Below are 24,110 nucleotides of genomic sequence, written 5' to 3'. Positions count from 1 at the left end.
TACCTTGCAGTTCAGCATGGGCCCTTTATATATCCCTCTTCCGGGGAAGCTTTGGAATGTTCCCACATTTCGACTGGATTCCAAATTAAACCCAAAACTCCATGAAATGCCCCCTGTAGCCTCACACATTTGTTTATTCTGTATGTTATCCATGAAATGCTGACAAGTTGAAATTTTACTGCCACAGAGTTCATGCAATACGTTACTTTTGTTTTTCACACTGACGTTAATATGGACTTTTCACAGGTATACACGCAGATCAGCACACCCACAATGGAAGCTGTGACTTTCGGAACTCTCTCACGTTGTCTGTAGATGCTCTCCCACCGACACGGCTATTGGGGTCTTTGAAATGTCTTGAATTTGTCAAAACTTTGACCCTGATCCCAAGGAAACACAACACTTCATGTTGATGCCTCATTGCTTTGTTGATTCCATGGCAAATCCATTCATTGCAGGAATATAGAGATTGGACTGGGACACCAGGGTGGTGTGAAGGTGCCTTCAGAGCCCGGATAGCTCAGTCGGTAGAGCATCAGACTTTTAATCTGAGGGTCCAGGGTTCAAGTCCCTGTTCGGGCGTGACCTATTTAATGCCAAAGGGATTGCAGCATTTCGTCGAGTGTAAACCCAACGGAATTTTGAGTGTCACTGAGATTTCTGGAATTTGTCAAAAAGCTCAAAGTGTTTGCAGCATTTCGTCGAGTGTAAACCCAACGGAATTTTGAGTGTCACTGAAATTTCTGGAATTGGTCAAAAAGCTCAAAGGGTTTGCAGCATTTTGTCGAGTGCAAACCCACCGGAATTTTGAGTGTCAGTGAGATTTCTGAAAATTGTCAAAAAGCCTGTGTTCCCAATTGAACACAACACCGAGAGCAGAGTACATTTCCAGGAACAGGGATGGCTAGGCCTACTCTATGTTTGGATTATTTCTTGTCTGCAATGCAAGTCAACCTCATCTTGTTTGTATAAAACACATGACCCCGACGTGATTTGAACACGCAACCTTCTGATCTGGAGTCAGACGCGCTACCGTTGCGCCACGAGGTCCTATAAGGAAAGGCCCTGGGTTTTTTGGCACGACACCTTAGCATGACTCTACATACATTTTCTGACCCTCAGAACAGAGAATCAGTGATTTTGTGACTGTTTGAAGTGGGTATTTCCTGCGCCACAACGTGACCAAGGCAGACTGCACCGAGCCTGGATAGCTCAGTCGGTAGAGCATCAGACTTTTAATCTGAGGGTCCAGGGTTCAAGTCCCTGTTTGCAGCATTTCGTCGAGTGTAAACCCAACGGAATTTTGAGTGTCACTGAAATTTCTGGAATTGGTCAAAAAGCTCAAAGGCTTTGCAGCATTTTGTCGAGTGCAAACCCAACGGAATTTTGAGTGTCAGTGAGATTTCTGAAAATTGTCAAAAAGCCTGTGTTCCCAATTGAACACAACACCGAGAGCAGAGTACATTTCCAGGAACAGGGATGGCTAGGCCTACTCTATGTTTGGATTATTTCTTGTCTGCAATACAAGTCAACCTCGTCTTGTTTGTATAAAACACATGACCCCGACGTGATTTGAACACGCAACCTTCTGATCTGGAGTCAGACGCGCTACCGTTGCACCACGAGGTCCTATAAGGAAAGGCCCTGGGTTTTTTGGCACGACACTTTAGCATGACTCTACATACATTTTCTGACCCTCAGAACAGAGAATGAGTGATTTTGTGACTGTTTGAAGTGGGTATTTCCTGCGACACAACGTGACGAAGGCTGACTGCACAGAACCTGGATAGCTCAGTCGGTAGAGCATCAGACTTTTAATCTGAGGGTCCAGGGTTCAAGTCCCTGTTCAGGCGAAGAGTATCTCAACCTTGCAGTTCAGCATGGGCCCTTTATATATCCCTCTTCCGGGGAAGCTTTGGAATGTTCCCACATTTCGATTGGATTCCAAATTAAACCCAAAACTCCATGAAATGCCCCCTGTAGCCTCACACATTTGTTTATTCTGTATGTTATCCATGAAATGCTGACAAGTTGAAATTTTACTGCCACAGAGTTCATGCAATACGTTACTTTTGTTTTTCACACTGACGTTAATATGGACTTTTCACAGGTATACACGCAGATCAGCACACCCACAATGGAAGCTGTGACTTTCGGAACTCTCTCACGTTGTCTGTAGATGCTCTCCCACCGACACGGCTATTGGGGTCTTTGAAATGTCTTGAATTTGTCAAAACTTTGACCCTGATCCCAAGGAAACACAACACTTCATGTTGATGCCTCATTGCTTTGTTGATTCCATGGCAAATCCATTCATTGCAGGAATATAGAGATTGGACTGGGACACCAGGGTGGTGTGAAGGTGCCTTCAGAGCCCGGATAGCTCAGTCGGTAGAGCATCAGACTTTTAATCTGAGGGTCCAGGGTTCAAGTCCCTGTTCGGGCGTGACCTATTTAATGCCAAAGGGATTGCCGCATTTCGTCGAGTGTAAACCCAACGGAATTTTGAGTGTCACTGAGATTTCTGGAATTGGTCAAAAAGCTCAAAGTGTTTGCAGCATTTCGTCGAGTGTAAACCCAACGGAATTTTGAGTGTCACTGAAATTTCTGGAATTGGTCAAAAAGCTCAAAGGGTTTGCAGCATTTTGTCGAGTGCAAACCCACCGGAATTTTGAGTGTCAGTGAGATTTCTGAAAATTGTCAAAAAGCCTGTGTTCCCAATTGAACACAACACCGAGAGCAGAGTACATTTCCAGGAACAGGGATGGCTAGGCCTACTCTATGTTTGGATTATTTCTTGTCTGCAATGCAAGTCAACCTCATCTTGTTTGTATAAAACACATGACCCCGACGTGATTTGAACACGCAACCTTCTGATCTGGAGTCAGACGCGCTACCGTTGCGCCACGAGGTCCTATAAGGAAAGGCCCTGGGTTTTTTGGCACGACACCTTAGCATGACTCTACATACATTTTCTGACCCTCAGAACAGAGAATCAGTGATTTTGTGACTGTTTGAAGTGGGTATTTCCTGCGCCACAACGTGACCAAGGCAGACTGCACCGAGCCTGGATAGCTCAGTCGGTAGAGCATCAGACTTTTAATCTGAGGGTCCAGGGTTCAAGTCCCTGTTTGCAGCATTTCGTCGAGTGTAAACCCAACGGAATTTTGAGTGTCACTGAAATTTCTGGAATTGGTCAAAAAGCTCAAAGGGTTTGCAGCATTTTGTCGAGTGCAAACCCACCGGAATTTTGAGTGTCAGTGAGATTTCTGAAAATTGTCAAAAAGCCTGTGTTCCCAATTGAACACAACACCGAGAGCAGAGTACATTTCCAGGAACAGGGATGGCTAGGCCTACTCTATGTTTGGATTATTTCTTGTCTGCAATGCAAGTCAACCTCGTCTTGTTTGTATAAAACACATGACCCCGACGTGATTTGAACACGCAACCTTCTGATCTGGAGTCAGACGCGCTACCGTTGCGCCACGAGGTCCTATAAGGAAGGCCCTGGGTTTTTTGGCACAACACTTTAGCATGACTCTACATACATTTTCTGACCCTCAGAACAGAGAATCAGTGATTTTGTGACTGTTTGAAGTGGGTATTTCCTGCGACACATCGTGACGAAGGCTGACTGCACAGAGCCTGGATAGCTCAGTCAGTAGAGCATCAGACTTTTAATCTGAGGGTCCAGGGTTCAAGTCCCTGTTTGCAGCATTTCGTCGAGTGTAAACCCAACGGAATTTTGAGTGTCACTGAAATTTCTGGAATTGGTCAAAAAGCTCAAAGGGTTTGCAGCATTTTTTTCGAGTGCAAACCCACCGGAATTTTGAGTGTCAGTGAGATTTCTGAAAATTGTCAAAAAGCCTGTGTTCCCAATTGAACACAACACCGAGAGCAGAGTACATTTCCAGGAACAGGGATGGCTAGGCCTACTCTATGTTTGGATTATTTCTTGTCTGCAATGCAAGTCAACCTCATCTTGTTTGTATAAAACACATGACCCCGACGTGATTTGAACACGCAACCTTCTGATCTGGAGTCAGACGCGCTACCGTTGCGCCACGAGGTCCTATAAGGAAAGGCCCTGGGTTTTTTGGCACGACACTTTAGCATGACTCTACATACATTTTCTGACCCTCAGAACAGAGAATCAGTGATTTTGTGACTGTTTGAAGTGGGTATTTCCTGCGACACAACGTGACCAAGGCAGACTGCACCGAGCCTGGATAGCTCAGTCGGTAGAGCATCAGACTTTTAATCTGAGGGTCCAGGGTTCAAGTCCCTGTTCAGGCGAAGAGTATCTCAACCTTGCAGTTCAGCATGGGCCCTTTATATATCCCTCTTCCGGGGAAGCTTTGGAATGTTCCCACATTTCGACTGGATTCCAAATATAACACAAAACTCCATGAAATGCCCCCTGTAGCCTCACACATTTGTTTATTCTGTATGTTATCCATGAAATGCTGACAAGTTGAAATTTTACTGCCACAGAGTTCATGCAATACGTTACTTTAGTTTTTCACACTGACATTAATATGGACTTTTCACAGGTATACACGCAGATCAGCACACCCACAATGGAAGCTGTGACTTTCGGAACTCTCTCACTTTGTCTGTAGATGCTCTCCCACCGACACGGCTATTGGGGTCTTTGAAATGTCTTGAATTTGTCAAAACTTTGACCCTGATCCCAAGGAAACACAACACTTCATGTTGATGCCTCATTGCTTTGTTGATTCCATGGCAAATCCATTCATTGCAGGAATATAGAGATTGGACTGGGACACCAGGGTGGTGTGAAGGAGCTTACAGAGCCCGGATAGCTCAGTCGGTAGAGCATCAGACTTTTAATCTGAGGGTCCAGGGTTCAAGTCCCTGTTCGGGCGTGACCTATTTAATGCCAAAGGGTTTGCAGCATTTCGTCGAGTGTAAACCCAACGGAATTTTGAGTGTCACTGAGATTTCTGGAATTTGTCAAAAAGCTCAAAGTGTTTGCAGCATTTTGTCGAGTGCAAACCCACCGGAGTTTTGAGTGTCAGTGAGATTTCTGAAAATTGTCAAAAAGCCTGTGTTCCCAATTGAACACAACACCGAGAGCAGAGTACATTTCCAGGAACAGGGATGGCTAGGCCTACTCTATGTTTGGATTATTTCTTGTCTGCAATGCAAGTCAACCTCGTCTTGTTTGTATAAAACACATGACCCCGAAGAGTATCTCAACCTTGCAGTTCAGCATGGGCCCTTTATATATCCCTCTTCCGGGGAAGCTTTGGAATGTTCCCACATTTCGACTGGATTCCAAATTAAACCCAAAACTCCATGAAATGCCCCCTGTAGCCTCACACATTTGTTTATTCTGTATGTTATCCATGAAATGCTGACAAGTTGAAATTTTACTGCCACAGAGTTCATGCAATACGTTACTTTTGTTTTTCACACTGACGTTAATATGGACTTTTCACAGGTATACACGCAGATCAGCACACCCACAATGGAAGCTGTGACTTTCGGAACTCTCTCACGTTGTCTGTAGATGCTCTCCCACCGACACGGCTATTGGGGTCTTTGAAATGTCTTGAATTTGTCAAAACTTTGACCCTGATCCGAAGGAAACACAACACTTCATGTTGATGCCTCATTGCTTTGTTGATTCCATGGCAAATCCATTCATTGCAGGAATATAGAGATTGGACTGGGACACCAGGGTGGTGTGAAGGAGCTTACAGAGCCCGGATAGCTCAGTCGGTAGAGCATCAGACTTTTAATCTGAGGGTCCAGGGTTCAAGTCCCTGTTCGGGCGTGACCTATTTAATGCCAAAGGGATTGCAGCATTTCGTCGAGTGTAAACCCAACGGAATTTTGAGTGTCACTGAGATTTCTGGAATTTGTCAAAAAGCTCAAAGTGTTTGCAGCATTTTGTCGAGTGCAAACCCACCGGAATTTTGAGTGTCAGTGAGATTTCTGAAAATTGTCAAAAAGCCTGTGTTCCCAATTGAACACAACACCGAGAGCAGAGTACATTTCCAGGAACAGGGATGGCTAGGCCTACTCTATGTTTGGATTATTTCTTGTCTGCAATGCAAGTCAACCTCGTCTTGTTTGTATAAAACGCATGACCCCGACGTGATTTGAACACGCAACCTTCTGATCTGGAGTCAGACGCGCTACCGTTGCGCCACGAGGTCCTATAAGGAAAGGCCCTGGGTTTTTTGGCACGACACTTTAGCATGACTCTACATACATTTTCTGACCCTCAGAACAGAGAATCAGTGATTTTGTGACTGTTTGAAGTGGGTATTTCCTACGACACAACGTGACGAAGGCCGACTGCACCGAGCCTGGATAGCTCAGTCGGTAGAGCATCAGACTTTTAATCTGAGGGTCCAGGGTTCAAGTCCCTGTTCAGGCGAAGAGTATCTCAACCTTGCAGTTCAGCATGGGCCCTTTATATATCCCTCTTCCGGGGAAGCTTTGGAATGTTCCCACATTTCGACTGGATTCCAAATTTAACACAAAACTCCATGAAATGCCCCCTGTAGCCTCACACATTTGTTTATTCTGTATGTTATCCATGAAATGCTGACAAGTTGAAATTTTACTGCCACAGAGTTCATGCAATACGTTACTTTTGTTTTTCACACTGACATTAATATGGACTTTTCACAGGTATACACGCAGATCAGCACACCCACAATGGAAGCTGTGACTTTCGGAACTCTCTCACGTTGTCTGTAGATGCTCTCCCACCGACACAGCTATTGGGGTCTTTGAAATGTCTTGAATTTGTCAAAACTTTGACCCTGATCCCAAGGAAACACAACACTTCATGTTGATGCCTCATTGCTTTGTTGATTCCATGGCAAATCCATTCATTGCAGGAATATAGAGATTGGACTGGGACACCAGGGTGGTGTGAAGGAGCTTACAGAGCCCGGATAGCTCAGTCGGTAGAGCATCAGACTTTTAATCTGAGGGTCCAGGGTTCAAGTCCCTGTTCGGGCGTGACCTATTTAATGCCAAAGGGTTTGCAGCATTTCGTCGAGTGTAAACCCAACGGAATTTTGAGTGTCACTGAGATTTCTGGAATTTGTCAAAAAGCTCAAAGTGTTTGCAACATTTCGTCGAGTGTAAACCCAATGGAATTTTGAGTGTCACTGAAATTTCTGCAATTGGTCAAAAAGCTCAAAGGGTTTGCAGCATTTTGTCGAGTGCAAACCCACCGGAATTTTGAGTGTCAGTGAGATTTCTGCAATTGGTCAAAAAGCTCAAAGGGTTTGCAGCATTTTTTCGAGTGCAAACCCACCGGAATTTTGAGTGTCAGTGAGATTTCTGAAAATTGTCATAAAGCCTGTGTTCCCAATTGAACACAACACCGAGAGCAGAGTACATTTCCAGGAACAGGGATGGCTAGGCCTACTCTATGTTTGGATTATTTCTTGTCTGCAATGCAAGTCAACCTCATCTTGTTTGTATAAAACACATGACCCCGACGTGATTTGAACACGCAACCTTCTGATCTGGAGTCAGACGCGCTACCGTTGCGCCACAAGGTCCTATAAGGAAAGGCCCTGGGTTTTTTGGCACGACACTTTAACATTTTCTGACGCTCAGAACAGAGAATCAGTGATTTTGTGACTGTTTGAAGTGGGTATTTCCTGCGACACAACGTGACGAAGGCCGACTGCACAGAGCCTGAATAGCTCAGTCGGTAGAGCATCAGACTTTTAATCTGAGGGTCCAGGGTTCAAGTCCCTGTTCAGGCGAAGAGTGTCTCAACCTTGCAGTTCAACATGGGCCCTTTATATATCCCACTTCCGGGAAAGCGTTGAAATGTTCCCACATTTCGACTGGATTCCAAATTTAACACAAAACTCCATGAAATGCCCCCTGTAGCCTCACACATTTGTTTATTCTGTATGTTATCCATGAAATGCTGACAAGTTGAAATTTTACTGCCACAGAGTTCATGCAATACGTTACTTTTGTTTTTCACACTGACGTTAATATGGACTTTTCACAGGTATACACGCAGATCAGCACACCCACAATGGAAGCTGTGACTTTCGGAACAACATTTCGTCGAGTGTAAACCCAATGGAATTTTGAGTGTCACTGAAATTTCTGCAATTGGTCAAAAAGCTCAAAGGGTTTGCAGCATTTTGTCGAGTGCAAACCCACCGGAATTTTGAGTGTCAGTGAGATTTCTGCAATTGGTCAAAAAGCTCAAAGGGTTTGCAGCATTTTTTCGAGTGCAAACCCACCGGAATTTTGAGTGTCAGTGAGATTTCTGAAAATTGTCATAAAGCCTGTGTTCCCAATTGAACACAACACCGAGAGCAGAGTACATTTCCAGGAACAGGGATGGCTAGGCCTACTCTATGTTTGTATTATTTCTTGTCTGCAATGCAAGTCAACCTCATCTTGTTTGTATAAAATGCATGACCCCGACGTGATTTGAACACGCAACCTTCTGATCTGGAGTCAGACGCGCTACCGTTGCGCCACGAGGTCCTATAAGGAAAGGCCCTGGGTTTTTTGGCACGACACTTTAACATTTTCTGACGCTCAGAACAGAGAATCAGTGATTTTGTGACTGTTTGAAGTGGGTATTTCCTGCGACACAACGTGACGAAGGCCGACTGCACAGAGCCTGGATAGCTCAGTCGGTAGAGCATCAGACTTTTAATCTGAGGGTCCAGGGTTCAAGTCCCTGTTCAGGCGAAGAGTGTCTCAACCTTGCAGTTCAACATGGGCCCTTTATATATCCCACTTCCGGGAAAGCGTTGAAATGTTCCCACATTTCGACTGGATTCCAAATTTAACACAAAACTCCATGAAATGCCCCCTGTAGCCTCACACATTTGTTTATTCTGTATGTTATCCATGAAATGCTGACAAGTTGAAATTTTACTGCCACAGAGTTCATGCAATACGTTACTTTTGTTTTTCACACTGACGTTAATATGGACTTTTCACAGGTATACACGCAGATCAGCACACCCACAATGGAAGCTGTGACTTTCGGAACAACATTTCGTCGAGTGTAAACCCAATGGAATTTTGAGTGTCACTGAAATTTCTGCAATTGGTCAAAAAGCTCAAAGGGTTTGCAGCATTTTGTCGAGTGCAAACCCACCGGAATTTTGAGTGTCAGTGAGATTTCTGAAAATTGTCATAAAGCCTGTGTTCCCAATTGAACACAACACCGAGAGCAGAGTACATTTCCAGGAACAGGGATGGCTAGGCCTACTCTATGTTTGGATTATTTCTTGTCTGCAAAACAAGTCAACCTCATCTTGTTTGTATAAAACACATGACCCCGACGTGATTTGAACACGCAACCTTCTGATCTGGAGTCAGACGCGCTACCATTGCACCACGAGGTCCTATAAGGAGATCACAATGGAAGCTGTGACTTTCGGAACTCTCTCACGTTGTCTGTAGATGCTCTCCCACCGACACGGCTATTGGGGTCTTTGAAATGTCCCAAGGAAACACAACACTTCATGTTGATGCCTCATTGCTTTGTTGATTCCATGGCAAATCCATTCATTGCAGGAATATAGAGATTGGACTGGGACACCAGGGTGGTGTGAAGGAGCTTACAGAGCCCGGATAGCTCAGTCGGTAGAGCATCAGACTTTTAATCTGAGGGTCCAGGGTTCAAGTCCCTGTTCGGGCGTGACCTATTTAATGCCAAAGGGTTTGCAGCATTTCGTCGAGTGTAAACCCAACGGAATTTTGAGTGTCACTGAGATTTCTGGAATTTGTCAAAAAGCTCAAAGTGTTTGCAACATTTCGTCGAGTGTAAACCCAATGGAATTTTGAGTGTCACTGAAATTTCTGCAATTGGTCAAAAAGCTCAAAGGGTTTGCAGCATTTTGTCGAGTGCAAACCCACCGGAATTTTGAGTGTCAGTGAGATTTCTGCAATTGGTCAAAAAGCTCAAAGGGTTTGCAGCATTTTGTCGAGTGCAAACCCACCGGAATTTTGAGTGTCAGTGAGATTTCTGAAAATTGTCATAAAGCCTGTGTTCCCAATTGAACACAACACCGAGAGCAGAGTACATTTCCAGGAACAGGGATGGCTAGGCCTACTCTATGTTTGTATTATTTCTTGTCTGCAATGCAAGTCAACCTCATCTTGTTTGTATAAAATGCATGACCCCGACGTGATTTGAACACGCAACCTTCTGATCTGGAGTCAGACGCGCTACCGTTGCGCCACGAGGTCCTATAAGGAAAGGCCCTGGGTTTTTTGGCACGACACTTTAACATTTTCTGACGCTCAGAACAGAGAATCAGTGATTTTGTGACTGTTTGAAGTGGGTATTTCCTGCGACACAACGTGACGAAGGCCGACTGCACAGAGCCTGGATAGCTCAGTCGGTAGAGCATCAGACTTTTAATCTGAGGGTCCAGGGTTCAAGTCCCTGTTCAGGCGAAGAGTGTCTCAACCTTGCAGTTCAACATGGGCCCTTTATATATCCCACTTCCGGGAAAGCGTTGAAATGTTCCCACATTTCGACTGGATTCCAAATTTAACACAAAACTCCATGAAATGCCCCCTGTAGCCTCACACATTTGTTTATTCTGTATGTTATCCATGAAATGCTGACAAGTTGAAATTTTACTGCCACAGAGTTCATGCAATACGTTACTTTTGTTTTTCACACTGACGTTAATATGGACTTTTCACAGGTATACACGCAGATCAGCACACCCACAATGGAAGCTGTGACTTTCGGAACAACATTTCGTCGAGTGTAAACCCAATGGAATTTTGAGTGTCACTGAAATTTCTGCAATTGGTCAAAAAGCTCAAAGGGTTTGCAGCATTTTGTCGAGTGCAAACCCACCGGAATTTTGAGTGTCAGTGAGATTTCTGAAAATTGTCATAAAGCCTGTGTTCCCAATTGAACACAACACCGAGAGCAGAGTACATTTCCAGGAACAGGGATGGCTAGGCCTACTCTATGTTTGGATTATTTCTTGTCTGCAAAACAAGTCAACCTCATCTTGTTTGTATAAAACACATGACCCCGACGTGATTTGAACACGCAACCTTCTGATCTGGAGTCAGACGCGCTACCATTGCACCACGAGGTCCTATAAGGAGATCACAATGGAAGCTGTGACTTTCGGAACTCTCTCACGTTGTCTGTAGATGCTCTCCCACCGACACGGCTATTGGGGTCTTTGAAATGTCCCAAGGAAACACAACACTTCATGTTGATGCCTCATTGCTTTGTTGATTCCATGGCAAATCCATTCATTGCAGGAATATAGAGATTGGACTGGGACACCAGGGTGGTGTGAAGGAGCTTACAGAGCCCGGATAGCTCAGTCGGTAGAGCATCAGACTTTTAATCTGAGGGTCCAGGGTTCAAGTCCCTGTTCGGGCGTGACCTATTTAATGCCAAAGGGTTTGCAGCATTTCGTCGAGTGTAAACCCAACGGAATTTTGAGTGTCACTGAGATTTCTGGAATTTGTCAAAAAGCTCAAAGTGTTTGCAACATTTCGTCGAGTGTAAACCCAATGGAATTTTGAGTGTCACTGAAATTTCTGCAATTGGTCAAAAAGCTCAAAGGGTTTGCAGCATTTTGTCGAGTGCAAACCCACCGGAATTTTGAGTGTCAGTGAGATTTCTGCAATTGGTCAAAAAGCTCAAAGGGTTTGCAGCATTTTTTCGAGTGCAAACCCACCGGAATTTTGAGTGTCAGTGAGATTTCTGAAAATTGTCATAAAGCCTGTGTTCCCAATTGAACACAACACCGAGAGCAGAGTACATTTCCAGGAACAAGGATGGCTAGGCCTACTCTATGTTTGGATTATTTCTTGTCTGCAATGCAAGTCAACCTCATCTTGTTTGTATAAAACGCATGACCCCGACGTGATTTGAACACGCAACCTTCTGATCTGGAGTCAGACGCGCTACCGTTGCGCCACGAGGTCCTATAAGGAAAGGCCCTGGGTTTTTTGGCACGACACTTTAACATTTTCTGACGCTCAGAACAGAGAATCAGTGATTTTGTGACTGTTTGAAGTGGGTATTTCCTGTGACACAACGTGACGAAGGCCGACTGCACAGAGCCTGGATAGCTCAGTCGGTAGAGCATCAGACTTTTAATCTGAGGGTCCAGGGTTCAAGTCCATGTTCAGGCGAAGAGTGTCTCAACCTTGCAGTTCAGCATGGGCCCTTTATATATCCCTCTTCCGGGGAAGCTTTGGAATGTTCCCACATTTCGACTGGATTCCAAATTTAACACAAAACTCCATGAAATGCCCCCTGTAGCCTCACACATTTGTTTATTCTGTATGTTATCCATGAAATGCTGACAAGTTGAAATTTTACTGCCACAGAGTTCATGCAATACGTTACTTTTGTTTTTCACACTGACATTAATATGGACTTTTCACAGGTATACACGCAGATCAGCACACCCACAATGGAAGCTGTGACTTTCGGAACTCTCTCACGTTGTCTGTAGATGCTCTCCCACCGACACGGCTATTGGGGTCTTTGAAATGTCTTGAATTTGTCAAAACTTTGACCCTGATCCCAAGGAAACACAACACTTCATGTTGATGCCTCATTGCTTTGTTGATTCCATGGCAAATCCATTCATTGCAGGAATATAGAGATTGGACTGGGACACCAGGGTGGTGTGAAGGAGCTTACAGAGCCCGGATAGCTCAGTCGGTAGAGCATCAGACTTTTAATCTGAGGGTTCAAGTCCCTGTTCGGGCGTGACCTATTTAATGCCAAAGGGTTTGCAGCATTTCGTCGAGTGTAAACCCAACGGAATTTTGAGTGTCACTGAGATTTCTGGAATTTGTCAAAAAGCTCAAAGTGTTTGCAACATTTCGTCGAGTGTAAACCCAATGGAATTTTGAGTGTCACTGAAATTTCTGCAATTGGTCAAAAAGCTCAAAGGGTTTGCAGCATTTTGTCGAGTGCAAACCCACCGGAATTTTGAGTGTCAGTGAGATTTCTGCAATTGGTCAAAAAGCTCAAAGGGTTTGCAGCATTTTTTCGAGTGCAAACCCACCGGAATTTTGAGTGTCAGTGAGATTTCTGAAAATTGTCATAAAGCCTGTGTTCCCAATTGAACACAACACCGAGAGCAGAGTACATTTCCAGGAACAGGGATGGCTAGGCCTACTCTATGTTTGGATTATTTCTTGTCTGCAATGCAAGTCAACCTCATCTTGTTTGTATAAAACGCATGACCCCGACGTGATTTGAACACGCAACCTTCTGATCTGGAGTCAGACGCGCTACCGTTGCGCCACGAGGTCCTATAAGGAAAGGCCCTGGGTTTTTTGGCACGACACTTTAACATTTTCTGACGCTCAGAAAAGAGAATCAGTGATTTTGTGACTGTTTGAAGTGGGTATTTCCTGTGACACAACGTGACGAAGGCCGACTGCACAGAGCCTGGATAGCTCAGTCGGTAGAGCATCAGACTTTTAATCTGAGGGTCCAGGGTTCAAGTCCCTGTTCAGGCGAAGACTGTCTCAACCTTGCAGTTCAGCATGGGCCCTTTATATATCCCTCTTCCGGGGAAGCTTTGGAATGTTCCCACATTTCGACTGGATTCCAAATTTAACACAAAACTCCATGAAATGCCCCCTGTAGCCTCACACATTTGTTTATTCTGTATGTTATCCATGAAATGCTGACAAGTTGAAATTTTACTGCCACAGAGTTCATGCAATACGTTACTTTTGTTTTTCACACTGACATTAATATGGACTTTTCACAGGTATACACGCAGATCAGCACACCCACAATGGAAGCTGTGACTTTCGGAACTCTCTCACGTTGTCTGTAGATGCTCTCCCACCGACACGGCTATTGGGGTCTTTGAAATGTCTTGAATTTGTCAAAACTTTGACCCTGACCCCAAGGAAACACAACACGTCATGTTGATGCCTCATTGCTTTGTTGATTCCATGGCAAATCCATTCATTGCAGGAATATAGAGATTGGACTGGGACACCAGGGTGGTGTGAAGGAGCTTACAGAGCCCGGATAGCTCAGTCGGTAGAGCATCAGACTTTTAATCTGAGGGTTCAAGTCCCTGTTCGGGCGTGACCTATTTAATGCCAAAGGGTTTGCAGCATTTCGTCGAGTGTAAACCCAACGGAATTTTGAGTGTCACTGAGATTTCTGGAATTTGTCAAAAAGCTCAAAGTGTTTGCAACATTTCGTCGAGTGTAAACCCAATGGAATTTTGAGTGTCACTGAAATTTCTGGAATTGGTCAAAAGCTCAAAGGGTTTGCAGCATTTTGTCGAGTGCAAACCCACCGGAATTTTGAGTGTCAGTGAGATTTCTGCAATTGGTCAAAAAGCTCAAAGGGTTTGCAGCATTTTTTCGAGTGCAAACCCACCGGAATTTTGAGTGTCAGTGAGATTTCTGAAAATTGTCATAAAGCCTGTGTTCCCAATTGAACACAACACCGAGAGCAGAGTACATTTCCAGGAACAGGGATGGCTAGGCCTACTCTATGTTTGTATTATTTCTTGTCTGCAATGCAAGTCAACCTCATCTTGTTTGTATAAAATGCATGACCCCGACGTGATTTGAACACGCAACCTTCTGATCTGGAGTCAGACGCGCTACCGTTGCGCCACGAGGTCCTATAAGGAAAGGCCCTGGGTTTTTTGGCACGACACTTTAACATTTTCTGACGCTCAGAACAGAGAATCAGTGATTTTGTGACTGTTTGAAGTGGGTATTTCCTGCGACACAACGTGACGAAGGCCGACTGCACAGAGCCTGGATAGCTCAGTCGGTAGAGCATCAGACTTTTAATCTGAGGGTCCAGGGTTCAAGTCCCTGTTCAGGCGAAGAGTGTCTCAACCTTGCAGTTCAACATGGGCCCTTTATATATCCCACTTCCGGGAAAGCGTTGAAATGTTCCCACATTTCGACTGGATTCCAAATTTAACACAAAACTCCATGAAATGCCCCCTGTAGCCTCACACATTTGTTTATTCTGTATGTTATCCATGAAATGCTGACAAGTTGAAATTTTACTGCCACAGAGTTCATGCAATACGTTACTTTTGTTTTTCACACTGACGTTAATATGGACTTTTCACAGGTATACACGCAGATCAGCACACCCACAATGGAAGCTGTGACTTTCGGAACAACATTTCGTCGAGTGTAAACCCAATGGAATTTTGAGTGTCACTGAAATTTCTGCAATTGGTCAAAAAGCTCAAAGGGTTTGCAGCATTTTGTCGAGTGCAAACCCACCGGAATTTTGAGTGTCAGTGAGATTTCTGCAATTGGTCAAAAAGCTCAAAGGGTTTGCAGCATTTTTTCGAGTGCAAACCCACCGGAATTTTGAGTGTCAGTGAGATTTCTGAAAATTGTCATAAAGCCTGTGTTCCCAATTGAACACAACACCGAGAGCAGAGTACATTTCCAGGAACAGGGATGGCTAGGCCTACTCTATGTTTGGATTATTTCTTGTCTGCAATGCAAGTCAACCTCATCTTGTTTGTATAAAACGCATGACCCCGACGTGATTTGAACACGCAACCTTCTGATCTGGAGTCAGACGCGCTACCGTTGCGCCACGAGGTCCTATAAGGAAAGGCCCTGGGTTTTTTGGCACGACACTTTAACATTTTCTGACGCTCAGAACAGAGAATCAGTGATTTTGTGACTGTTTGAAGTGGGTATTTCCTGCGACACAACGTGACGAAGGCCGACTGCACAGAGCCTGGATAGCTCAGTCGGTAGAGCATCAGACTTTTAATCTGAGGGTCCAGGGTTCAAGTCCCTGTTCAGGCGAAGAGTGTCTCAACCTTGCAGTTCAACATGGGCCCTTTATATATCCCACTTCCGGGAAAGCGTTGAAATGTTCCCACATTTCGACTGGATTCCAAATTTAACACAAAACTCCATGAAATGCCCCCTGTAGCCTCACACATTTGTTTATTCTGTATGTTATCCATGAAATGCTGACAAGTTGAAATTTTACTGCCACAGAGTTCATGCAATACGTTACTTTTGTTTTTCACACTGACGTTAATATGGACTTTTCACAGGTATACACGCAGATCAGCACACCCACAATGGAAGCTGTGACTTTCGGAACAACATTTCGTCGAGTGTAAACCCAATGGAATTTTGAGTGTCACTGAAATTTCTGCAATTGGTCAAAAAGCTCAAAGGGTTTGCAGCATTTTGTCGAGTGCAAACCCACCGGAATTTTGAGTGTCAGTGAGATTTCTGAAAATTGTCATAAAGCCTGTGTTCCCAATTGAACACAACACCGAGAGCAGAGTACATTTCCAGGAACAGGGATGGCTAGGCCTACTCTATGTTTGGATTATTTCTTGTCTGCAAAACAAGTCAACCTCATCTTGTTTGTATAAAACACATGACCCCGACGTGATTTGAACACGCAACCTTCTGATCTGGAGTCAGACGCGCTACCATTGCACCACGAGGTCCTATAAGGAGATCACAATGGAAGCTGTGACTTTCGGAACTCTCTCACGTTGTCTGTAGATGCTCTCCCACCGACACGGCTATTGGGGTCTTTGAAATGTCCCAAGGAAACACAACACTTCATGTTGATGCCTCATTGCTTTGTTGATTCCATGGCAAATCCATTCATTGCAGGAATATAGAGATTGGACTGGGACACCAGGGTGGTGTGAAGGAGCTTACAGAGCCCGGATAGCTCAGTCGGTAGAGCATCAGACTTTTAATCTGAGGGTCCAGGGTTCAAGTCCCTGTTCGGGCGTGACCTATTTAATGCCAAAGGGTTTGCAGCATTTCGTCGAGTGTAAACCCAACGGAATTTTGAGTGTCACTGAGATTTCTGGAATTTGTCAAAAAGCTCAAAGTGTTTGCAACATTTCGTCGAGTGTAAACCCAATGGAATTTTGAGTGTCACTGAAATTTCTGCAATTGGTCAAAAAGCTCAAAGGGTTTGCAGCATTTTGTCGAGTGCAAACCCACCGGAATTTTGAGTGTCAGTGAGATTTCTGCAATTGGTCAAAAAGCTCAAAGGGTTTGCAGCATTTTGTCGAGTGCAAACCCACCGGAATTTTGAGTGTCAGTGAGATTTCTGAAAATTGTCATAAAGCCTGTGTTCCCAATTGAACACAACACCGAGAGCAGAGTACATTTCCAGGAACAAGGATGGCTAGGCCTACTCTATGTTTGGATTATTTCTTGTCTGCAATGCAAGTCAACCTCATCTTGTTTGTATAAAACGCATGACCCCGACGTGATTTGAACACGCAACCTTCTGATCTGGAGTCAGACGCGCTACCGTTGCGCCACGAGGTCCTATAAGGAAAGGCCCTGGGTTTTTTGGCACGACACTTTAACATTTTCTGACGCTCAGAACAGAGAATCAGTGATTTTGTGACTGTTTGAAGTGGGTATTTCCTGCGACACAACGTGACGAAGGCCGACTGCACAGAGCCTGGATAGCTCAGTCGGTAGAGCATCAGACTTTTAATCTGAGGGTCCAGGGTTCAAGTCCCTGTTCAGGCGAAGAGTGTCTCAACCTTGCAGTTCAGCATGGGCCCTTTATATATCCCTCTTCCGGGGAAGCTTTGGAATGTTCCCACATTTCGACTGGATTCCAAATTTAACACAAAACTCCATGAAATGCCCCCTGTAGCCTCACACATTTGTTTATTCTGTATGTTATCCATGAAATGCTGACAAGTTGAAATTTTACTGCCACAGAGTTCATGCAATACGTTACTTTTGTTTTTCACACTGACATTAATATGGACTTTTCACAGGTATACACGCAGATCAGCACACCCACAATGGAAGCTGTGACTTTCGGAACTCTCTCACGTTGTCTGTAGATGCTCTCCCACCGACACGGCTATTGGGGTCTTTGAAATGTCTTGAATTTGTCAAAACTTTGACCCTGACCCCAAGGAAACACAACACGTCATGTTGATGCCTCATTGCTTTGTTGATTCCATGGCAAATCCATTCATTGCAGGAATATAGAGATTGGACTGGGACACCAGGGTGGTGTGAAGGAGCTTACAGAGCCCGGATAGCTCAGTCGGTAGAGCATCAGACTTTTAATCTGAGGGTTCAAGTCCCTGTTCGGGCGTGACCTATTTAATGCCAAAGGGTTTGCAGCATTTCGTCGAGTGTAAACCCAACGGAATTTTGAGTGTCACTGAGATTTCTGGAATTTGTCAAAAAGCTCAAAGTGTTTGCAACATTTCGTCGAGTGTAAACCCAATGGAATTTTGAGTGTCACTGAAATTTCTGCAATTGGTCAAAAAGCTCAAAGGGTTTGCAGCATTTTGTCGAGTGCAAACCCACCGGAATTTTGAGTGTCAGTGAGATTTCTGCAATTGGTCAAAAAGCTCAAAGGGTTTGCAGCATTTTTTCGAGTGCAAACCCACCGGAATTTTGAGTGTCAGTGAGATTTCTGAAAATTGTCATAAAGCCTGTGTTCCCAATTGAACACAACACCGAGAGCAGAGTACATTTCCAGGAACAGGGATGGCTAGGCCTACTCTATGTTTGGATTATTTCTTGTCTGCAATGCAAGTCAACCTCATCTTGTTTGTATAAAATGCATGACCCCGACGTGATTTGAACACGCAACCTTCTGATCTGGAGTCAGACGCGCTACCGTTGCGCCACGAGGTCCTATAAGGAAAGGCCCTGGGTTTTTTGGCACGACACTTTAACATTTTCTGACGCTCAGAACAGAGAATCAGTGATTTTGTGACTGTTTGAAGTGGGTATTTCCTGCGACACAACGTGACGAAGGCCGACTGCACAGAGCCTGGATAGCTCAGTCGGTAGAGCATCAGACTTTTAATCTGAGGGTCCAGGGTTCAAGTCCCTGTTCAGGCGAAGAGTGTCTCAACCTTGCAGTTCAACATGGGCCCTTTATATATCCCACTTCCGGGAAAGCGTTGAAATGTTCCCACATTTCGACTGGATTCCAAATTTAACACAAAACTCCATGAAATGCCCCCTGTAGCCTCACACATTTGTTTATTCTGTATGTTATCCATGAAATGCTGACAAGTTGAAATTTTACTGCCACAGAGTTCATGCAATACGTTACTTTTGTTTTTCACACTGACGTTAATATGGACTTTTCACAGGTATACACGCAGATCAGCACACCCACAATGGAAGCTGTGACTTTCGGAACAACATTTCGTCGAGTGTAAACCCAATGGAATTTTGAGTGTCACTGAAATTTCTGCAATTGGTCAAAAAGCTCAAAGGGTTTGCAGCATTTTGTCGAGTGCAAACCCACCGGAATTTTGAGTGTCAGTGAGATTTCTGAAAATTGTCATAAAGCCTGTGTTCCCAATTGAACACAACACCGAGAGCAGAGTACATTTCCAGGAACAGGGATGGCTAGGCCTACTCTATGTTTGGATTATTTCTTGTCTGCAAAACAAGTCAACCTCATCTTGTTTGTATAAAACGCATGACCCCGACGTGATTTGAACACGCAACCTTCTGATCTGGAGTCAGACGCGCTACCATTGCACCACGAGGTCCTATAAGGAGATCACAATGGAAGCTGTGACTTTCGGAACTCTCTCACGTTGTCTGTAGATGCTCTCCCACCGACACGGCTATTGGGGTCTTTGAAATGTCCCAAGGAAACACAACACTTCATGTTGATGCCTCATTGCTTTGTTGATTCCATGGCAAATCCATTCATTGCAGGAATATAGAGATTGGACTGGGACACCAGGGTGGTGTGAAGGAGCTTACAGAGCCCGGATAGCTCAGTCGGTAGAGCATCAGACTTTTAATCTGAGGGTCCAGGGTTCAAGTCCCTGTTCGGGCGTGACCTATTTAATGCCAAAGGGATTGCAGCATTTCGTCGAGTGTAAACCCAACGGAATTTTGAGTGTCACTGAGATTTCTGGAATTTGTCAAAAAGCTCAAAGTGTTTGCAGCATTTCGTCGAGTGTAAACCCAATGGAATTTTGAGTGTCACTGAAATTTCTGCAATTGGTCAAAAAGCTCAAAGGGTTTGCAGCATTTTGTCGAGTGCAAACCCACCGGAATTTTGAGTGTCAGTGAGATTTCTGCAATTGGTCAAAAAGCTCAAAGGGTTTGCAGCATTTTTTCGAGTGCAAACCCACCGGAATTTTGAGTGTCAGTGAGATTTCTGAAAATTGTCATAAAGCCTGTGTTCCCAATTGAACACAACACCGAGAGCAGAGTACATTTCCAGGAACAGAGATGGCTAGGCCTACTCTATGTTTGGATTATTTCTTGTCTGCAATGCAAGTCAACCTCATCTTGTTTGTATAAAATGCATGACCCCGACGTGATTTGAACACGCAACCTTCTGATCTGGAGTCAGACGCGCTACCGTTGCGCCACGAGGTCCTATAAGGAAAGGCCCTGGGTTTTTTGGCACGACACTTTAACATTTTCTGACGCTCAGAACAGAGAATCAGTGATTTTGTGACTGTTTGAAGTGGGTATTTCCTGCGACACAACGTGACGAAGGCCGACTGCACAGAGCCTGGATAGCTCAGTCGGTAGAGCATCAGACTTTTAATCTGAGGGTCCAGGGTTCAAGTCCCTGTTCAGGCGAAGAGTATCTTAACCTTGCAGTTCATTATGGGCCCTTTATATATCCCTCTTCCGGGAAAGCGTTGAAATGTTCCCACATTTCGACTGGATTCCAAATTAAACCCAAAACTCCATGAAATGCCCCCTGTAGCCTCACACATTTGTTTATTCTGTATGTTATCCATGAAATGCTGACAAGTTGAAATTTTACTGCCACAGAGTTCATGCAATACGTTACTTTTGTTTTTCACACTGACGTTAATATGGACTTTTCACAGGTATACACGCAGATCAGCACACCCACAATGGAAGCTGTGACTTTCGGAACAACATTTCGTCGAGTGTAAACCCAATGGAATTTTGAGTGTCACTGAAATTTCTGCAATTGGTCAAAAAGCTCAAAGGGTTTGCAGCATTTTGTCGAGTGCAAACCCACCGGAATTTTGAGTGTCAGTGAGATTTCTGAAAATTGTCATAAAGCCTGTGTTCCCAATTGAACACAACACCGAGAGCAGAGTACATTTCCAGGAACAGGGATGGCTAGGCCTACTCTATGTTTGGATTATTTCTTGTCTGCAAAACAAGTCAACCTCATCTTGTTTGTATAAAACGCATGACCCCGACGTGATTTGAACACGCAACCTTCTGATCTGGAGTCAGACGCGCTACCATTGCACCACGAGGTCCTATAAGGAGATCACAATGGAAGCTGTGACTTTCGGAACTCTCTCACGTTGTCTGTAGATGCTCTCCCACCGACACGGCTATTGGGGTCTTTGAAATGTCCCAAGGAAACACAACACTTCATGTTGATGCCTCATTGCTTTGTTGATTCCATGGCAAATCCATTCATTGCAGGAATATAGAGATTGGACTGGGACACCAGGGTGGTGTGAAGGAGCTTACAGAGCCCGGATAGCTCAGTCGGTAGAGCATCAGACTTTTAATCTGAGGGTCCAGGGTTCAAGTCCCTGTTCGGGCGTGACCTATTTAATGCCAAAGGGTTTGCAGCATTTCGTCGAGTGTAAACCCAACGGAATTTTGAGTGTCACTGAGATTTCTGGAATTTGTCAAAAAGCTCAAAGTGTTTGCAACATTTCGTCGAGTGTAAACCCAATGGAATTTTGAGTGTCACTGAAATTTCTGCAATTGGTCAAAAAGCTCAAAGGGTTTGCAGCATTTTGTCGAGTGCAAACCCACCGGAATTTTGAGTGTCAGTGAGATTTCTGCAATTGGTCAAAAAGCTCAAAGGGTTTGCAGCATTTTTTCGAGTGCCAACCCACCGGAATTTTGAGTGTCAGTGAGATTTCTGAAAATTGTCATAAAGCCTGTGTTCCCAATTGAACACAACACCGAGAGCAGAGTACATTTCCAGGAACAGGGATGGCTAAGCCTACTCTATGTTTGGATTATTTCTTGTCTGCAATGCAAGTCAACCTCATCTTGTTTGTATAAAACGCATGACCCCGACGTGATTTGAACACGCAACCTTCTGATCTGGAGTCAGACGCGCTACCGTTGCACCACGAGGTCCTATAAGGAAAGGCCCTGGGTTTTTTGGCACGACACTTTAACATTTTCTGACGCTCAGAACAGAGAATCAGTGATTTTGTGACTGTTTGAAGTGGGTATTTCCTGCGACACAACGTGACGAAGGCCGACTGCACAGAGCCTGGATAGCTCAGTCGGTAGAGCATCAGACTTTTAATCTGAGGGTCCAGGGTTCAAGTCCCTGTACAGGCGAAGAGTGTCTCAACCTTGCAGTTCAACATGGGCCCTTTATATATCCCACTTCCGGGAAAGCGTTGAAATGTTCCCACATTTCGACTGGATTCCAAATTTAACACAAAACTCCATGAAATGCCCCCTGTAGCCTCACACATTTGTTTATTCTGTATGTTATCCATGAAATGCTGACAAGTTGAAATTTTACTGCCACAGAGTTCATGCAATACGTTACTTTTGTTTTTCACACTGACGTTAATATGGACTTTTCACAGGTATACACGCAGATCAGCACACCCACAATGGAAGCTGTGACTTTCGGAACAACATTTCGTCGAGTGTAAACCCAATGGAATTTTGAGTGTCACTGAAATTTCTGCAATTGGTCAAAAAGCTCAAAGGGTTTGCAGCATTTTGTCGAGTGCAAACCCACCGGAATTTTGAGTTACAGTGAGATTTCTGAAAATTGTCATAAAGCCTGTGTTCCCAATTGAACACAACACCGAGAGCAGAGTACATTTCCAGGAACAAGGATGGCTAGGCCTACTCTATGTTTGGATTATTTCTTGTCTGCAATGCAAGTCAACCTCATCTTGTTTGTATAAAACGCATGACCCCGACGTGATTTGAACACGCAACCTTCTGATCTGGAGTCAGACGCGCTACCGTTGCGCCACGAGGTCCTATAAGGAAAGGCCCTGGGTTTTTTGGCACGACACTTTAGCATGACTCTACATACATTTTCTGACCCTCAGAACAGAGAATCAGTGATTTTGTGACTGTTTGAAGTGGGTATTTCCTGCGACACAACGTGACGATGGCCGACTGCACAGAGCCTGGATAGCTCAGTCGGTAGAGCATCAGACTTTTAATCTGAGGGTCCAGGGTTCAAGTCCCTGTTCAGGCGAAGAGTGTCTCAACCTTGCAGTTCAGCATGGGCCCTTTATATATCCCTCTTCCGGGGAAGCTTTGGAATGTTCCCACATTTCGACTGGATTCCAAATTTAACACAAAACTCCATGAAATGCCCCCTGTAGCCTCACACATTTGTTTATTCTGTATGTTATCCATGAAATGCTGACAAGTTGAAATTTTACTGCCACAGAGTTCATGCAATACGTTACTTTTGTTTTTCACACTGACGTTAATATGGACTTTTCACAGGTATACACGCAGATCAGCACACCCACAATGGAAGCTGTGACTTTCGGAACTCTCTCACGTTGTCTGTAGATGCTCTCCCACCGACACGGCTATTGGGGTCTTTGAAATGTCTTGAATTTGTCAAAACTTTGACCCTGATCCCAAGGAAACACAACACTTCATGTTGATGCCTCATTGCTTTGTTGATTCCATGGCAAATCCATTCATTGCAGGAATATAGAGATTGGACTGGGACACCAGGGTGGTGTGAAGGAGCTTACAGAGCCCGGATAGCTCAGTCGGTAGAGCATCAGACTTTTAATCTGAGGGTCCAGGGTTCAAGTCCCTGTTCGGGCGTGACCTATTTAATGCCAAAGGGTTTGCAGCATTTCGTCGAGTGTAAACCCAACGGAATTTTGAGTGTCACTGAGATTTCTGGAATTTGTCAAAAAGCTCAAAGTGTTTGCAGCATTTCGTCGAGTGTAAACCCAATGGAATTTTGAGTGTCACTGAAATTTCTGCAATTGGTCAAAAAGCTCAAAGGGTTTGCAGCATTTTGTCGAGTGCAAACCCACCGGAATTTTGAGTGTCAGTGAGATTTCTGAAAATTGTCATAAAGCCTGTGTTCCCAATTGAACACAACACCGAGAGCA

General features: G+C 44.5%; 27 non-coding genes across 27 annotated transcripts; 12 read left to right on the top strand and 15 right to left on the bottom strand.

Annotated features, from left to right (window-relative positions):
* The first annotated feature begins 509 nt into the window (after positions 1-509).
* Positions 510-582, top strand: trnak-uuu. The gene has a single exon. It is a non-coding gene; the product is annotated as a tRNA-Lys (tRNA).
* A 396-nt stretch (positions 583-978) lies between these two features.
* trnaw-cca lies at positions 979-1,050 on the bottom strand. The gene has a single exon. It is a non-coding gene; the product is annotated as a tRNA-Trp (tRNA).
* A 1,323-nt stretch (positions 1,051-2,373) lies between these two features.
* Positions 2,374-2,446, top strand: trnak-uuu. The gene has a single exon. It is a non-coding gene; the product is annotated as a tRNA-Lys (tRNA).
* A 396-nt stretch (positions 2,447-2,842) lies between these two features.
* On the bottom strand, positions 2,843-2,914 carry trnaw-cca. The gene has a single exon. It is a non-coding gene; the product is annotated as a tRNA-Trp (tRNA).
* Positions 2,915-3,421: 507 nt separating this feature from the next.
* On the bottom strand, positions 3,422-3,493 carry trnaw-cca. The gene has a single exon. It is a non-coding gene; the product is annotated as a tRNA-Trp (tRNA).
* A 507-nt stretch (positions 3,494-4,000) lies between these two features.
* trnaw-cca lies at positions 4,001-4,072 on the bottom strand. Its single transcript has one exon. It is a non-coding gene; the product is annotated as a tRNA-Trp (tRNA).
* Positions 4,073-4,816: 744 nt separating this feature from the next.
* On the top strand, positions 4,817-4,889 carry trnak-uuu. Its single transcript has one exon. It is a non-coding gene; the product is annotated as a tRNA-Lys (tRNA).
* An 841-nt stretch (positions 4,890-5,730) lies between these two features.
* On the top strand, positions 5,731-5,803 carry trnak-uuu. Its single transcript has one exon. It is a non-coding gene; the product is annotated as a tRNA-Lys (tRNA).
* A 313-nt stretch (positions 5,804-6,116) lies between these two features.
* Positions 6,117-6,188, bottom strand: trnaw-cca. The gene has a single exon. It is a non-coding gene; the product is annotated as a tRNA-Trp (tRNA).
* A 744-nt stretch (positions 6,189-6,932) lies between these two features.
* On the top strand, positions 6,933-7,005 carry trnak-uuu. The gene has a single exon. It is a non-coding gene; the product is annotated as a tRNA-Lys (tRNA).
* Positions 7,006-7,693: 688 nt separating this feature from the next.
* Positions 7,694-7,766, top strand: trnak-uuu. The gene has a single exon. It is a non-coding gene; the product is annotated as a tRNA-Lys (tRNA).
* Positions 7,767-8,442: 676 nt separating this feature from the next.
* trnaw-cca lies at positions 8,443-8,514 on the bottom strand. The gene has a single exon. It is a non-coding gene; the product is annotated as a tRNA-Trp (tRNA).
* Positions 8,515-9,612: 1,098 nt separating this feature from the next.
* Positions 9,613-9,685, top strand: trnak-uuu. The gene has a single exon. It is a non-coding gene; the product is annotated as a tRNA-Lys (tRNA).
* A 479-nt stretch (positions 9,686-10,164) lies between these two features.
* Positions 10,165-10,236, bottom strand: trnaw-cca. Its single transcript has one exon. It is a non-coding gene; the product is annotated as a tRNA-Trp (tRNA).
* Positions 10,237-11,334: 1,098 nt separating this feature from the next.
* On the top strand, positions 11,335-11,407 carry trnak-uuu. The gene has a single exon. It is a non-coding gene; the product is annotated as a tRNA-Lys (tRNA).
* Positions 11,408-11,886: 479 nt separating this feature from the next.
* Positions 11,887-11,958, bottom strand: trnaw-cca. Its single transcript has one exon. It is a non-coding gene; the product is annotated as a tRNA-Trp (tRNA).
* A 1,275-nt stretch (positions 11,959-13,233) lies between these two features.
* trnaw-cca lies at positions 13,234-13,305 on the bottom strand. Its single transcript has one exon. It is a non-coding gene; the product is annotated as a tRNA-Trp (tRNA).
* Positions 13,306-14,579: 1,274 nt separating this feature from the next.
* Positions 14,580-14,651, bottom strand: trnaw-cca. The gene has a single exon. It is a non-coding gene; the product is annotated as a tRNA-Trp (tRNA).
* Positions 14,652-15,537: 886 nt separating this feature from the next.
* On the bottom strand, positions 15,538-15,609 carry trnaw-cca. The gene has a single exon. It is a non-coding gene; the product is annotated as a tRNA-Trp (tRNA).
* A 1,098-nt stretch (positions 15,610-16,707) lies between these two features.
* On the top strand, positions 16,708-16,780 carry trnak-uuu. The gene has a single exon. It is a non-coding gene; the product is annotated as a tRNA-Lys (tRNA).
* Positions 16,781-17,259: 479 nt separating this feature from the next.
* Positions 17,260-17,331, bottom strand: trnaw-cca. The gene has a single exon. It is a non-coding gene; the product is annotated as a tRNA-Trp (tRNA).
* Positions 17,332-18,606: 1,275 nt separating this feature from the next.
* On the bottom strand, positions 18,607-18,678 carry trnaw-cca. Its single transcript has one exon. It is a non-coding gene; the product is annotated as a tRNA-Trp (tRNA).
* Positions 18,679-19,776: 1,098 nt separating this feature from the next.
* trnak-uuu lies at positions 19,777-19,849 on the top strand. The gene has a single exon. It is a non-coding gene; the product is annotated as a tRNA-Lys (tRNA).
* A 479-nt stretch (positions 19,850-20,328) lies between these two features.
* Positions 20,329-20,400, bottom strand: trnaw-cca. The gene has a single exon. It is a non-coding gene; the product is annotated as a tRNA-Trp (tRNA).
* A 1,098-nt stretch (positions 20,401-21,498) lies between these two features.
* Positions 21,499-21,571, top strand: trnak-uuu. The gene has a single exon. It is a non-coding gene; the product is annotated as a tRNA-Lys (tRNA).
* Positions 21,572-22,925: 1,354 nt separating this feature from the next.
* Positions 22,926-22,997, bottom strand: trnaw-cca. The gene has a single exon. It is a non-coding gene; the product is annotated as a tRNA-Trp (tRNA).
* Positions 22,998-23,741: 744 nt separating this feature from the next.
* On the top strand, positions 23,742-23,814 carry trnak-uuu. Its single transcript has one exon. It is a non-coding gene; the product is annotated as a tRNA-Lys (tRNA).
* Positions 23,815-24,110: the final 296 nt, after the last annotated feature.

Source organism: Esox lucius, chromosome 17, assembly GCF_011004845.1.
Source record: "Esox lucius isolate fEsoLuc1 chromosome 17, fEsoLuc1.pri, whole genome shotgun sequence".
NCBI lineage: Eukaryota > Metazoa > Chordata > Actinopteri > Esociformes > Esocidae > Esox > Esox lucius.
This window is presented reverse-complemented; position numbering and strand designations above follow the sequence as displayed.